This window comes from Sphaeramia orbicularis, chromosome 1, assembly GCF_902148855.1.
Source record: "Sphaeramia orbicularis chromosome 1, fSphaOr1.1, whole genome shotgun sequence".
Classification (NCBI taxonomy): domain Eukaryota; kingdom Metazoa; phylum Chordata; class Actinopteri; order Kurtiformes; family Apogonidae; genus Sphaeramia; species Sphaeramia orbicularis.
The window spans coordinates 51,589,047-51,605,719 of record NC_043957.1 but is presented as its reverse complement, the minus strand read 5'-3'; the positions used below and the strand labels follow the sequence as shown (position 1 = coordinate 51,605,719).

The following is a 16,673-nucleotide window of genomic DNA, read 5'->3' as shown; positions in this document are numbered from 1 at the left end:
CTTCTTTTCGATCATGCAAAATTCAGACTTGTATGTACTTGAAGATAGATTGAGTTCATTTAAATGTTATTTTGTTTTTATCTCAATTTGCTTCATTTCATTTTATTTTGTTTCTTTGCATGTTTGAAAGAAAGAAAGAAAGAAAGAAAGAAAGAAAGAAAGAAAGAAAGAAAGAAAGAAAGAAAGAAAGAAAGAAAGAAAGAAAGAAAGAAAGAAAGAAAATAAAATAAATTGCCACATTTCTATTATTATCTCTGACAGGACATTTTCTGACAAATCTGAATGACTAGGTTTTCCTCTTTAACCTCCTCAGACCCAGCTATGGGTTTTCTGTCCATTTTTGTGAACAAGAGTTTCACAACTTTATACAAAAAAAAAAAAAAAAAAGAAAAGAAAACTGTCCACCACAAAGGACATTCCATAAAAATCTTAAAAACTGCATCTGAAAAAACTGTTGCATTATGATGTTTCCAATATAGGCACTTATTTAATAAAAAAACAAAAAAAGCTGGTACTTTGCTGACATTTCCTGGGTCTTAGGAGGTTAATTAAGTTACTTTTAAGTGTTCTGATGTGTTATTTTTCTTTTTTTATTGTATCCATATTAGTATTGGACATTTTAACCCTGTCGTGCATAGTGGTCACTCCAGTGGACAGCTACTCTACAGCTGTTCTATTGTATATTCATGGATTTTGTTGTTTTTTTGTTTTTGTTTTTTCTTTACACATATCTTTATTAAAGTTTTAAGACACTACATGTCTTTTCTGACATGAATTGGTAACATTATGTAGATCTCTCCTGAGGATAAACCCCCAGAATCACAAGCCTTCCCCACAGTTTTCACACAATTTATCAGTTAATACATGTTTCTGTGCGTCAAAAATTAAACGTGTGGTTTCCAGCTGAGTGGATATTTTTGCAACTTCATGAGAAATAGATTCATAAGAATTTTTTTGTCATTATTACTTTTTTTAATGTATTTTTTTTTTTTTTTTTTTTTTTAATTATTTTTATTTATTTATTTATTTTTATTTATTTTTCAGAAGAAAATTTTCTATCACATTGTTTTTTTCATGCCTAAAGAGGAATAAAAACATTCAGGAAAAAAATGACTGATTAAGGTTCTCATAATTCGTGCATGAAAGGGTTAAGAACTGTTATTGATGATTAGCTATGTTGACTTTCAGTGTTTAAATGTGCTATGCTCTGCAACACCAGGGTGAGATTATGTCACAAATAATCATTACTATTAGAACAGTAATGATAATTTAGGTTACAGTTATGAAATAGCAACCAAGTTACCTAATTCATTTTTACAGCAGCAGTTTATATAGTATTTCACAGGACCATGAGACAAACCACACATTAACTGTATTTATAACTAATCCATTTGCCTCATCTTATTATGTAAAGTTCATCTTGCAGCCTCGGTATGTGCTGTTTTCTATATGAACATATGTGCCATCTTTGCCGTTCGCATTGTTTATTTGGTTGGAAAATATGGTATATTTGTTTTTTGGTGTTTAAAAAAAAAAGCCTGAGTACAGCTTTGGAGAACAGTTCCAACACTCACAGAGGCAGCATGGAAATTTGGAAGATGGCCACCACCCCCCCACCCCAAAAAAAAGGCCTGTTGGAAATGTTGTCATTTCACTTGGAACGGGAAATTACTGGAAACACTGAATCTCCTACAACACACAAGAGGATTTCTGTGTGAGCGCGAGTTCTTCACAACGAGATAATGTGGACAAAAAAACAAAAAGACTCAGGATGAATCTGCTTATTAAGAGGAAGGACGTCAGGATGTGTTTATCATCCCACGTTTCCTCCGACTGTAAATGTTTGTAATGACGATCATTACAATTAGAGATGATGTCACACGCTTCCAAAACTACACCCATTCATTTATCACAGTGACGCTGAGGATTTATACATTTAACATTCACACAAAATAAAGGGTAGTTAAACCAGGATGTAACACACTGCAAAAAAGAACAGAAATTGAAGTTTTTTTAAAAATAGTTTCCGGGATATTCCTTGTATTCTTTCTTTTAAGATGTTAATAATCGTGTTGTTCACTTGAAAAGTCACCTCACAAATGTAACTATGACGTATAACTTTAAAATGCTGCAGTCGGAAACAGGTTTTTCATAACATAAAATCAACTTCACTGTCTCTGCTGCAATTTATACAGCTGTAACATGACAAAAATAGAAAGCAAAACATTAAGAATTTCAGCTTAAATGTCCCATTTTTACTAAAATAAATTAAAATCATGTGAATTACAACATGGTGCCGAGATTAATAAAGGATTATCTTATCTGAAAATAAAGCATGGGTGGCCCTGCTTCAACCCTTTCATGCACGAATTATGAGAACCTTAATCAAAATGTTTTCCGGAGTGTTTTTATTCCTCTTTAGGCATGAAAAAAACAATGTGATTGAAAATTTTCTTCTGAAAAATAAATAAAAATAAATAAATAAAACAAAAATAATCCCCCCCCCCAAAAAAAAACAACATAAAAAAACAATAATGAAAAAAAAAAAAAAAAAAATCTTATGAACCTATTTTTAATGAAGTTGCAAAAATGTCCGCTCAATTGGACACCGTGTGTTTAATTTTTAACGCACAGAAACATGTATTTACTGATAAATTGTGTGAAAACTATGGGGAGGGCTTATGATTCTGGTGGTTTATGCTCAGGAGAGATCTACATAATGTTACCAATTCATGTCAGAAAAGATATGTAGTGTCTTAAAACTTTAATAAAGATATGTGTAAAAAAAAAAAAAAAAAAAAAAAAAAAAAAACCCAAAAAGAACAACAAAATCCATGAATATACAAGAGAACAGCTGTAGAATAGCTGTCCACCGTAGTGACCAGTATGCATGAAAGGGTTAAAGGAGTGATACTTTGCTTTTTTAAATGGAATTATGCATTTTAAAACATTTCCCTGTGGTCTTCATAAGCTGTAGATCCTATGCTTGGGTCTGAATTCTTCCAATCCAACTTTATCTATAAAGCACTTTAACCCTTTCATGCATAGTGGTCACTACAGTGGACAGCTGTTCAAAGGTGTTGTTCTCTTGTATATTTATGGATTTTGTTGGTTTATTTCCATATCAGCCAACACAGTGGACACTTATGCATCATCCCATACACTGTAATTCACACCATTACTGTAAATTTGCTGTTCTAGATAAACCTGATCTGCAGAAACATGTTTGAGTGTAAAAAAAAAATTCTAATTGTTATTAAACTATAATTAACCTTTTTTTTTTTTTTTTTTTTTTAAACAGAAAGGTTGTTGTTTTTTTTTTGGCAAATTATCTCCATCCAGGTATGATAAAATGTGAGAAAACCTCAGATTAGCAGTATTAATGTTTTTATTTCATAGTTTTTATGCAGTATATCAGTAAATACATGTTTCTTTGCTTCTAAAATTAAACTCATGGTGTCCAGCTGAGTGGATATTTTTGTAACACCATGAAAAATAGGTTCATAAAAAAAAATTCAATCACATTGTTTGTTTTTTCATGCCTAAAGAGGAATTAAAAACACCAAGGAAAAAAAAATCTTGATTAAGCTTCTCATAATTAATGCATGAAAGGGTTAAAACAACCACAGTGGACCGAAGTGCTACACAGAAGATTAAAAGCACAATACAAATGAATTAAAGCATTAAAAAACATTAAAATCAAATAAAAATAGATAAATAAAACAAGTTAAAATATAAAAACAGAAACAAAATGTTAACATTGCACGAGTGTTAAAAGGTCGAGGAGAACAGGTGGGTTTAAGAAGAGATTTAAAAACAGGCAAGGAGGCAATTCTTCATTAATTCAACTCCACAGGTCCATCTTCAACCCTATTTCTGAGTAATGACACCAGAAAGGTCATTTTGAGCGCTGGCTCTTTAAATGCAAATGAGCCCACCCTCTTCCAGGTTGTTGTCCGCGCTTCTCTGTCTCATTCAGACACTTGTGTTTGTTAACAAAACCAACAACTGAATATTTTAGGTAATCAGCTCAAAGTTTGGACATATTTTCAGTTTTTACTACAACCACTGCTGCTGAAAAAACAAATTAGACGTACTCTGAGAAATATTCATCGGAAGTCTTGACCTTATATGTGCAAATGTCGTGATGTAACTAGTTGTAAATGTAAGAAATTAAAATGGTTGAAGAAATCCACTTGATGTCTGCCAAAATCAATAGAAAACTAACTTTGCTGCTGTGTACAAAGTGAATGGGTAATTACAAAGAAGAACCCTTTAATTTTAAAATTTGTTTTATTATTATTTATTCATTTATTTATTTGTGGTGTCTTATACTTCTGTTATATGTCTCAGTAGTCACTTTTCCATTTACCCTCAAATTGCGTAAATATAACAAATATATAATAATAATAATAATAATAATAATAATAATAATAATAATAATAATAATTTACCTAATGGAAAAAATGACAATTTCGTCAAAAGTCTCATTTTTCGATTAAAAGTTTTTGCGCTGGAGAGAGGTGGTTTTCCGGGCGTAGCGCAAATGGTATATCACGTAAAACAGCAATGGAAAGACCTTTTGTCGCAACTAGAGTCACATGAATTAAAAAAAAACAATTTTGACGGATGTTACAACAAGCGAAGAAGAAGGAGAAACATGTCGCGGTATGTGTGGACACAGCAGGAAAACCGATCATTTTTTAATTTAGTACGAGATAAAGGGGTAATATATAATGATAATGAATATATCTGTAAATCAACACCATATTTACGTTCGTCGCCATGTTTATGGAATGACTTCTCATGTCATCTCGTAATAATACACTGTAAAAAAAAAAAAAAAAATGTAAAAAAACAGCAATATGCCAGCAGCAGGGGTGCTGAAAAAATACTGTAAAATAATGGAAAATTACCTCTCATAAAAATACGATAATTTTCCATAACTTTTTAATGTTTAATAAAGAATATTTTCATGTATTAAAACAATCAAATTACCTGTAAATATATAAAAATAATTTTCAATGAGACTAAGTTGTACAATCCACTGATAAAAACTGTATTTGGACAGTTTGTCAGTGCTTTTACATGTTATACATTCACAAAAATACATTTATTCAACATTTCTGTTGTGAAACCTCCTGTAATTACACAAGATATTTGTCAATTAACAAACAAGTCATGTTAAACTTACAGAACAAATACTTCTTTTATGGTTAATTATCAGTAATTTTATCTTGTTTTTTTTTTTTTTTTTTTTTTTTTACAGTATTAAACTTTAAATTAACAGTTTAATCTCATAAATAGAAAATAAATATTTGTGAATTTATGATACAGTTGCAAATGTATTTTAACTGCATTTTTCTGTGAAAAAAGAAAATTTCTATTTAAAAATGGAAATTTTATGGTTAGTCACAGTTACAGTTTTTTCATGTTATTTTACATTTGACATGTAAAAATCACAGGAAAATATCAATGAAATGACAAAAATAGACTGATATCTTAAAAATACAGGAAAAATCTGTAAAATAAACAGTGAAAATTCTGCTAAATTACAGATTTTTTTTTTTTTTTTCAGTGTAAATAAACAAATCCTCGTATTTGTGATTTAATGGAAAAAGCGACATTACGCACTTCTGTTTTTTCGACATTTAGTAAATATCGGTAAAGTTTTGCACAGATGTCCAATGGAAAAGTGACTAGTGTTTGTCTTACTTTCTGCATGTTTGAAAGGCTGAATATGAATAAAAATACACTGATCAAAAAAAACCAAAACTAACTTTGCAGCACCTGGAGGGTTCAAATTCAAACTTTATGAACTATTAGGGTCCAAATCAAATACAAAAATAAATGACCCAAAGACTAATAAAAGTGAGTTTAGTCAAATATGACCCCTTTAACAGCACAGCACAGAAAACAGGATTCACTGGCTAAACAACTGGGACGATATGGCCTCAGTCACCACAGGAGATCAACTGTAAAACAAACGGCAGCTGCACACAATACCAAATCCCAGCTTCCAGGTCCTGCCCCCAAAAGGACCACAGGAACCAATCACAGCTCACCCCCTTCTTTTGAATTCACTTTGCCCCAGTGCCACAGAAACATCCCCACCAACCACAGTCAAACTTCACCATCTGCTTTCAGTTATTCTGGAGAAGGAATGTTAAAACAAAAAAAACAAAAAAAAAAAAAAAGGAATGTGTGTGTGTGTGTTTCTTACCTAGGATGAAGCATTTTCAACAGGGATGGACCGTTACGGAGAAGGACACGTCATTCTTGTCCTGTTGTCGGAAAAGAAATAAAAATGTATCAAGAAAGAGAAGAGCAGGAAGTGAATGTCTGTGTGAGAGGCGAGGCATGGTGGGAAGTGACTGGACATGAGTAACGGCAACACTTGGATAGAGATGAGGAGGAGGAGGGAGGGGGAGGGAGGGGGAGGGAGGGGGAGGGAGGCAAACGCTGGGGGAGAGGAGGAACTAAAAATGTTAAAAATTGGCAGCTGAGCTCAAGTCCTTGACCATATCACACTGTAAAAAAACAACAACTGTAATTTAACAGAATTTTCACTGTTTATTTTATAGATTTTTCCTGTATTTTTAACAAGGTTATAATAGTTTTGGATTTTTCATTAGAGTTTAGTTTTATTTAGTTTTGACTTTTTTTTTCTCTAATTCAGTTTGTTTTAACTTGTTTTTAGAGCATGTTTGCTAGTTTTTATTAGTTTTTGTTATTTTCTAAATGTTTAGTTTTAGTTTAGTTTTAGGTTGGTTTTTGTTTTTTTTTTATATCTTTTCTCTTCTTCACTGTTGTATTCAAATAAATCCTAGACAGGATTCTGCTGCTTTCTCCCAACTTTAGTCTGCATGTTTCCAGGTAGAGCGGGGACCAGAAACGACTCTAAATGACAAGTGATGGGAAGTGACGGACCGTTAAATATCATATGGTGTATGCTAAGAATCTAAATTTACTGGAGGACAATGCAAACATTTGAAAAAGTTACCTCTGTGGTTTCTGAAGGTGGATGCTCAGATTTCTACATTTTGTATAATTGTTTTTTTTTTCTTTTTGTAAACATAAGGATGCTTGTGTTTGTAGTCGGCAGGTTGCATGGGTCTGATGTATGCACTGTTTGTTGTTTGTTAAAATGATAAAAAATTGAAATAAAAACATTTTGGCAAAAAAAATATCATATGGTGCCAACCGCTAAAATTGCTTGAGGGAAATAAATCGATTTCATATCAATCCGACATTGACAAAGACGAAAACGAAGGGAATTTCATCCATAATTTTTATACGTTTTAGTTAGTTTTGTAAACACACAACACAGTTTCAGTCAGTTATCGTTTTTTTCTTTTAATTATAGTTTTTATTTATTTCAGTTAACGAAAACGTTTTTTCAATTCTAGTTTTCGTCATTTCGTTAGTCTTCATTAACGATAATAACCTTGATTTTTAAGATACAAAAAATATCGATGAAATTACAAAAACAGACTGATTTTACATGTCAAAAAACTGTAATTGTGAATAACCATAAAATTTCCATTTTTTAAAAGAAATTTTTTTCACAGAAAAATATAGTTAAAATACATTTGCAAGTGTATCATAATTTCACAAGTATTTCTTTTCTATTTATGAGATTAAACTGTTAATTTAAAGTTTAATACTGTAAAAAAAAAAAAAAAAAAAAAAAAAACAAGATAAAATTACTGATAATTAACCGTAAAAGAAGTATTTGTTCTGTAAGTTTAACCAGGCTTGCTTGTTAATTGACAAATATCTTGTGTAATTACAGGAGGTTTCACAACAAAAATGCTGAATAAATGTATTTTTGTGAATGTATAACATGTATAAGCACTCATAAACTGTCCAAATACGGTTTTTAATCAGTGGACTGGACAACTGAGTCTCACTGAAAATTATTTATATATATATTTATAGGTAATTTGATTGTTTTAATGCATGAAAGTATTCATTATTAAACATTAAAAAGAAAAAAAAAAAAAAAAAAAGCAAATCTCATGTAAAGTTAGGGCAAAAAACTGTATTTCAGTTATGGAAAATTACTGTATTTTTATGAGATTGTTATTTTCTGTTATTTTACAGTATTTTTTCGGTGCCCCTGCTGCCAGAGTATTACCGTTTTTTACAGGGTTTTTTTTTGTTTTTTTTTGTTTTTGTTTTTTTTTTACAGCGCACCTACAAAAACAAAAGTCAATTAAGAAAAAAATTCTAAAAAAAAAATCTAGAAAAATTGGAGTGGTGATAACAATAAGAAAAAGGAAGGGGGGGGGGGGGGGGGGGGTAAAGAGAGAAAAGGCTGTCACTATTATTGTATTTGAGATTACTGATTTGGCTGTTTAATTTTTTTTTTATGTATTTTCTTTCTTTCTTTCTTTCTTTCTTTCTTTCTTTCTTTCTTTCTTTCTTATGAACTTTTATTTGTATTTATTTCTTTTCTTTTCCCTTAAGCTAACCTAACAATTATTTAAAACTCTGTTCTGATTTCTGGCTTCTGTATACCCATATCCTTTAACCCTTTTATTCACTAGACTGGCAATTTTGTTATTCTCTCTTCTGTTTCCACCTGGATATGCAAAACCCGCATAAAAGAATATCATAAACAACCACACACACACACACACAAAAACGCACCTATAAATATCTCCTTGTTTGCGCCCGTCTTTGTTTTGCTTAATGTCTGTGTCTTATGAATTCTCTTTTGTTTGTTTGTCTTTGTTACCCCTGTCACAATATTTTGTCGAGCCCCAAATAAAACAAATAATTTTAAAAAAGGTTATTTAATCAAAATGAATTGGGAATAACAAAAAAAAAAAAAAAAAAAAAAAAGCTAAAAATGACAGTTTACTGTGTGTGAATCTCCAAAAACAAATGTCAAATCCCATTAAAGCTGCTGTTCTTTCTGTCAGGACACTGTGCCATCTATATGATCCAGCCTCACAGAAGAATAACACTGTTGTGTCTTCCAATTAGTGCTGTCATGGAATCTCCATCCTTTTCATCTGTGAGAGCCGCATACCTCACCGACATACCTCAAACTATTGTGGAAATCATGTCACACAACACAAAACCACACAGATCTACTTTTTAAGTCATATTTACCACATAATTTATCACTGTCTGTTCTGTAATTTAACCTTCTCTGTTGTGCTGCCTGGTGTTTTATCCTCCAAGAATGAAAAAAATGAGGGTTTCTTGGAAAACAAGCAACATTTTCTAAAACTGTGGTGTCGTGTGAACAGAGAGAGTGAGAGGGAGACAGATGGAGAGTGTTTCTGTGTGGGTGAATGTGCTGAGAGGAGTGATCATACTCTTATTTTGTGCATGCATTTGTTTTTCTAAAACAGCATATAATAAAGGCCAACAGTGGAAGCACTGCACTAGACAAATATGATTTATTTGTGTGTTGTGTTTGTCAGGGCTGGATGACAGATTCCAGACAACGCTGCAGCCAATATCTGCCAGAACTGACAGCAGAACTGACAGATGGTTTCCCTTTTTCAGTCATTTCTAAACATTTCAGATTACCTCTGAAAACCAAATAAAGTATGTTTAAACATTTATACTATGAAAAGGAAAGTCCCTCTGCCACTGAACGGATTTAACTAAAAACAGGTGAATCCTATGGTGAAGTCTATGGATATTTGGCTGTTCATTATGACATGTTGTATATGTGAAGGAACACAAACTGTGTTTTAGTTTTGTTACACATGGCATAACCTTCCATTCATGTCTGACCAGCCTCTTGCTTTATATTTGCATTTATTCTCTTTCTTTTAATTTAATGATCTCTTTGCATTGTGTGCATGTTTGCATGTTTGTTTGTTTGTTTTTTACCAAGATAACTCAAAAAGTTAGGGCTGGATTTTCATGAAATTTTCAGGAAATGTTGATACTGGCACAAGGAAGAAAGGATTAAATTTTGGTGGTGATTGAGGGGGGGGGGGAGAGATCTGTCTTGGTGGAGGTTTTTCTTGTTTTTTTTGTGTTATATGACAAAGTAAATAAAGATATTGATCAGAAAAACCGGTGAACCCTTTTTAGTAAGGATGCACCGATACCACTTTTTGCCGGACTGAGTACAAGTACAATTACTCACATTTGAGTACTTACCGATACCGAGTACCGATATGAGTACATAATAATACCATTCCAGTTCTTCGCTCCTTTTGTAAATGTGCTTTATTGTCGTTGTCATTAGTCTGACTGGAACAAAGTGCTGCTGCTGACATTTAATGTGTTGGAATGAGCGTTTCTCAATTAATCCACCAGGGGGCGCCGCTCTGAATTAACCATACTGGATGAATACCACAAAGAAAAGTAAAGGTTTTTGAGAAGAAGAAAGTCAGTAATAATACACATGGAGACGACAGAGGTAACATTAATGTGGATACTAATGTTGCCGTGTTTCCGCTGGTAAGGTTTAAAAGTGAAGCTTCAGGAGGTAGGGAAAAGAGAAATGAGCATTAAGTTTTGTTTTCACTTCCGCTGGTGGCGGTCTGCACCACTCCTTACCCCCATAGTATTATAAGTAGGACGGAAACTGGTCTGGGTACGCATCCGCGACCACCTGGAGGCGGATGAAATGTACACAGAGGACGGACAGAACGCTCTGTCCGTATCCGTCTGTGTCTTTAATGTAACTTGCATTCACTGTTACTTTTGTCACTGTCATTTATTTTGAAAACTCTTCACACTGCTGACACTACTCCTCCGCTGCGTACCTGCTGCACTTAACTGAGAATGTCACGCTGCCATAAGTGGTATCGGTGCAGTTGTATCACAGTAATTTTAAGAGTACAAGTACACACGCTGAGTATCGGACCAGATACCCAGTACTGGCATCAGTATTGGTGCATCCCTACTTTGTAGAAGTTGGTCTTGACTTCAGTAAGGCGATGCACTGTATATCAGCTGATATTTGCAAACATACACACTGGGAAACTAGTGTGCAAATGCAAGCTTCGACACCATAACCTTCAGAATGTTTGTCTTCCACTGAGCATGCAGCAGATAACTGTTAACTGAAAAACAAACCTAACACTGCTGTTATGGACATTTACCACTGACAGCTGTTACATGATGGCCCCAAAAAAAAGGCTTTCTATAAATGTTAAGACAATAATTTTCCTTTTGGTCCGGTTAAGTCGGACTTTTGAAGATTCGGTTCATTGAATAAAAACACAGACAGTTTATAAATAGAGGAAGAACCCTCCATGATATCACCCTCTGGTTTGTGAACTGCAATTATGAAGTCTACAGATGCATGACATGGATGTTGTCATGTTGGTTTTATGGAAACAAATGGGTGGAGCAAAGGATGGAACAGGAACACACTGAACACACCAACCACACTGACTACCAGTGTAATAATAATAATAATAAACACCTTCAACTAATTCTAGGTACATATTAAATGTCTGCACAGATGTCAAAGTTGTGACATGTAAAAACCATATAATGTATATACAGTCTACTCTCGTTATACCGCCAACTTCCGTTCACGGCCAAATTGGCGGTATAGCGAAAATGGCGTTACAACGGGTTGCGTCCATAATGTGCATGTCTTTACTATATGATGTCTATGCTGCCTCCGTTAACCCGTTCTAATTGCGTTTCTAAATAAATCTTGATTCTGTTATGTTGTAAGGGATCATTTAAAGTGGGGAAATATTTTAAGCATTATTATACCGTGTCGGGAAATGACACCCCATCATCTTGAGGCTTTGGCTTAATCCCACGTCCTCTTCCCGACATCCTGACCTACTGAGTGTTCTGTGATAAATGAACGGTGGCCGTTCCGTAGACCTACTCATAGCTTGTCGCGATCAGCGTGTGGCGCGTTTGTTTCAGTGCATTGTTAAAATTTACGTGTACTCGATGGCAATCACGCTGGCGGGAAATCAATGGTATAAGTGTTGTTTGTGCATGGAACTGGGCTGGCGGATGGCAATAGGCGGAAATGGCGGTATAACGGCGGGCGGTTTAACGAGAGTAGACCGTAATTAATGGAACTGTGACATCACCCACTGGTTACTGAGCTGGGATTTTGAAACCAGTCGTTTGTGACTTGGCTATCGCTGTGTGGGTTTTTGGAGTTAGAAGTGACCATATTAGGACAAAAAGGAATGAAACTACAGAGGTGAGCCAACGCTAAACACTAGTTTATTGACTCAATAAAAATGGCAGTTGAGTTTGATCGACATATTCAATCATTTCGAGTGGGCGCTTAAAATGGTTGGATGGTGTTTTTTCAGTCCTGTCCATTCCACAGGTGACTAAACTTTTTTATTTCTGTGTTAGAGCATTTAATTAATTGGTTGTAATCGGGGTGTGAAGGGAATTTTAAACAATATGGTAAAAATGCTCCAGGAAAACATCCCGCACCCCACCTTTAACTGAACTAGAGCCCGACCAATTAATCGGCTGGCCGATTAATCAGGCCGATTATAGTGTATCACCAATTAATCAACATCAGCCAATATGTAGCCGATATATTAACTTTTTTTTGCTGCGGGGAGATTCTGTCGCTGGCTGCTCCTGTGTGTGTGTGTGTGTGTGTGTGTGTGTGTGTGTGTGTGTGCTGCCTGGAGAATAAGAGGAACTTTAAATCGAGTTAGTTTCACTTTCACTCCTGCTCGTACAATGACGCTATCACCCCCCCACACACAATCACATAATCACCCCCCCCCCCCACCCCCACCCCCCGCTCGCACGCTCTGACAAGGATGGACCGCTAATCCCCCCCCCATCTTATGAAGTATTCACCCCCCACACACACCCACATCCGTGCACTTCCTGTCTACCTCACAGTTTCATTCTGCAGACAGGCCTGGGTGTTAATAGTGTAGGGGAGACTGGGGACAGTTGTAACACAGGTCAGTTGTAACTCTTGCAGGTGCTCCAATCAGGAACAACTTAGGACTCACCTAATTCACTCTGCACATGCTCAGTTTAGTCCTTAGTCCACATAAGAAGTTGTAGTGCTGTGAGGCAGACACATCAAAATTTGTGAGTGAAAACATAATTGTGCGGTCAGTCATATTTTTTGCTCTAATTATTTTTGTGATTGCATAGTTTGCATTTGAAAGTTCTGTAAATTATATTTGTGAGATAAACAAAGATTTATGCGACTGTTTATCCACCTGTCCACAATTATCTAATATAAGATTATTATATCCTGTGTAGATCAGTGTTCTTATTTCATATATCGGCCAATATATTGGATATCGGCTGATATATTGGATATCGGCTTTTTTTAGCCCCCAATATCAGTATCGGTATCGGCCCCAAAAATCCCATATCGGTCGGGCTCTAAACTGAACAGTGATAAGTTAGCATTAGCTCATACAGTTTCAATACTTGCATGTTTAAAGCAGCACCTTCTAACAGATACAGTCACATATTTGACTCCAAAACAGCCAAAATGCACGCTGGAGGCTACAAAACGGCAGCTCCAAAACCAGTGGGTGATGTCGCAATGACTATGTCCACGGTTGAAAAACCACAGGTGATCTTTTTAGCATTTCTCGGCACAATGGTTTAGTTTTTTTTCCTTTCAGAAGATCCTACAGACAAAACCACAGCTCAAAGAGTCCACAGTTAAAAGCGGCCTCTTAACTCTACTGAGTTTTTCAGTCTGTTCTTTCATCTTATTTTTTCCAAATCCTGAAAGGGCCAATGGTCAAAGTCTTTAGTAGACTTGTATGCGTTTTAATTCCAATACTCTTTTGTTGTTGCAATTCAGCGGTTTCATCGGCTTAAGGTAAGACGCAATTAAACCGACTTAGACAACAATACAATGGCAACGACTCCTTTCCTGCTGTGCTGTTTGACTTGTAGTCAGTAAACAACCAAGTACCAACACCTTTTAATCCTGTAAATGCTTCCTGGTTCTGAAATATGCTAATCTACATCTAGTACAAGAAAGCCACTTGTTTGACAGAATAAAATGTGCTTTGACAACTCCACTACCGCCTACCTTTTAATGAAGGTCATGACCTAAATTGTACTCGTTTAGATTATGTGATGTTTTGCTGACACACAGAGGGAGAGCCTACATCTACCCAGAAAACACTGCTCTACTTGCAGAAAATATCCTGAAATACAGTTAAAAAAAAAAAAAAAAAGCAGAAATAGATCAAACAGGGAAATGCCCAAATATAGGCTGTTCAAAAGTAAATCATCTGCATGTTGTCATTTGAGTGTTAATAAGTGAATAAACTTATGTGTGTTTCGTGTGCAGCTCCGAATCCAAAACTGCTGCTGTACAAGTCTCATTGCCACAAGATGTTCCATATTTTAATAATCCCCATTTATACCATACTGACAATTTGATAATTACCCTGCCCCCCCGAAGGGGAAGCAAGGGGTATTGTTTTTGGTTCGGTTTGTTTGTTTGTTAACACTTTAGCAGCAAAACTTCAGCTTGAATTCATACCAAATTGGGTTTATAGATTGCCAGTGACCCAGAATAAATCTCATTACATTTTGAGAACAGCAGGTCAAAGTTCAAATTTTTTTATGAATTTTTAAATCTTTTTTTTTTTCCCCATTTCCTTATAATGGGCAAAATTTAAAATGTCTGAAGCACCAAAGTGATTGCTTGGATTCATACCAAATTTGGTTTATATATTCCCAGTGATCCAGAATAGATCTCACTACATTTTGGGAAAAGTAGGTCAAAGTTTAAGTTTTTTATGAATTTTTAAAATCTTTTTTTTCCCCATTGACTTCTAATGGGCAAAATCTCACGTCTGTAGCAGCAAAACTAATGGTTGAATTCACACCAAATTGGGTTTATAGATTGCCAGTGACCCAGAATAAATCTCATTACATTTTGAGAACAATAGGTCAAAGTTCAAATTTTTTATGAATTTTTTAAAATCCCCCCCCCTCCCCCCCATTTACTTATAATAGGCGAAATTTCAAATGTCTGAAGCAGCAAAATGATCGCTTGGATTCATACCAAATTTGGTTTATATATTCCCAGTGATCCAGAATAGATCTCACTACATTTTGGGAAGAGTAGGTCAAAGTTTCAGGTTTTTTTTTAATGAATTTTTAAAATCTTTCTTTTTCCCATTTACTTATAATGAGCGAAATTTCATATGCCTGCAGCAGCAAAACTACTGGTTGAATTCATACCAAATTGGGATTATAGATCGCCCGTGACCCAGAATAGATGTGGTTACATTTTGGGAAAAGTAGGTCTAAGTAAAAAAAATTTATGATTTTTTTTTTTTTTATTCTTCTCCCATTTACTTTTAATGGGTGAAACTTCACATGTCGATACAAACATCAATTTTGTTTCAATTTATTCCAGACTTGCCACATATATAGAGGCAATTGATATGCTGACACGAGCGCCGTCATAGACATGATGACATCAGCTGGATCGACGCCAAAATAAGCTACAATACGTGCGAGGGGCGGGGTTTGTTGTGCCTGGAACCGCTTGTTATACATATTTGTTTCCACAGCCAAAGCAAAAAGGTAGAACAGACTGTGACTGTCCTCAGTAAAAATACAACTATTTATTAACTAACACTTGTGTTTTCTACACATGAAGATATCAATAGATGTACTTTAGTTATCCCAAACTGAGAAATTACTGTATAATATAATATGTATTTATATTTTGATGCAAAACGTCGAACATTACATGTTTTTAAGCAGGACAATGATGGTAAATGTCAAAGGTCACAGTTATTTTCTGTAATGCTTTCTTTACACTATGTTACTATGGAGAACTTGCTTTACTTTCCAAATGTCAAAGAAAAACATTGTTTACTCAGCCATGATTAACAGACTACTCAATCATGCTCCTCAGATCCAGGAGTCAAATGTGGAGACTCCACCCCTTCAAGACGACAGCTTCATTTGATTTGTTTCGAAAACACTAACCTTAAACCTTAAGAGATTGAATTCAGTCACACCAGCAGCAGCAACACATGCAATAACAGGAACCTGCAAAAAATCCATATATACTCTAATGGTTGCATATTTTGATGCAAACATTCCATAGTTAACATGATAATCTGGGATATACATTTGTTTTACTTGCATTTTTAACAATTTCAACAATTTGCAATGAATGACTATGAAATTACACATTTCATTTTTTACCTTTCAGTTTTATAAATTCTCAATTGATGCTCACAAATGACCACACACAGTGAAATATGAAAGAAAATGCATTTTTAAATCAGACTCACTGCATTACAGAAAAACGTCTTATCACGTTTAACTAAGAAATAGTAATGAGGACTAAACAAAAACAATATGTAACCCTGCAAACTCAGATCCGTCAGTTGAAGTCCTTTCTCGTATATGTTCCTAAAGCTGTTCCATAACAGTCTTGGTTGTGTCATTTCTCCCAAGGTAAACACGATGACAGTATGAGAACATGGGCTTGGCTATTGTGTGGAAGCAAAGCAGCATCAGAGGACTCAAAGGAAGAGGAACCCACCCCAGGCTGAAAGAAGCAAAACACAAAAACCAAATACAAATGCTTGCCTTTGGGCCTCTTTCTGATCTGGTTTCTGGCATTGTCAGCGTTGTGACATCCCAGAGGGTTTCATACATTCAGGTGTGGTCTGGACAAATACCTCAAAGGCAAAGTCACACCCTGAACTGAGCACACACAGATC

The 16,673-nt window shown here is 34.8% G+C and overlaps 1 protein-coding gene across 2 annotated transcripts in view; it reads right to left on the bottom strand.

Annotated features, from left to right (window-relative positions):
* Positions 1 to 16,673, bottom strand: part of fhip1aa (FHF complex subunit HOOK interacting protein 1Aa) — a 95,017-nt gene that overhangs the window by 54,782 nt on the left and 23,562 nt on the right. For both annotated transcript variants that reach the window (XM_030140967.1, XM_030140975.1), the window contains exon 2: positions 6,224 to 6,284. The gene's annotated coding sequence lies outside the window, so the exon portion shown is untranslated. The remainder of the gene's footprint in view (positions 1 to 6,223; positions 6,285 to 16,673) is intronic.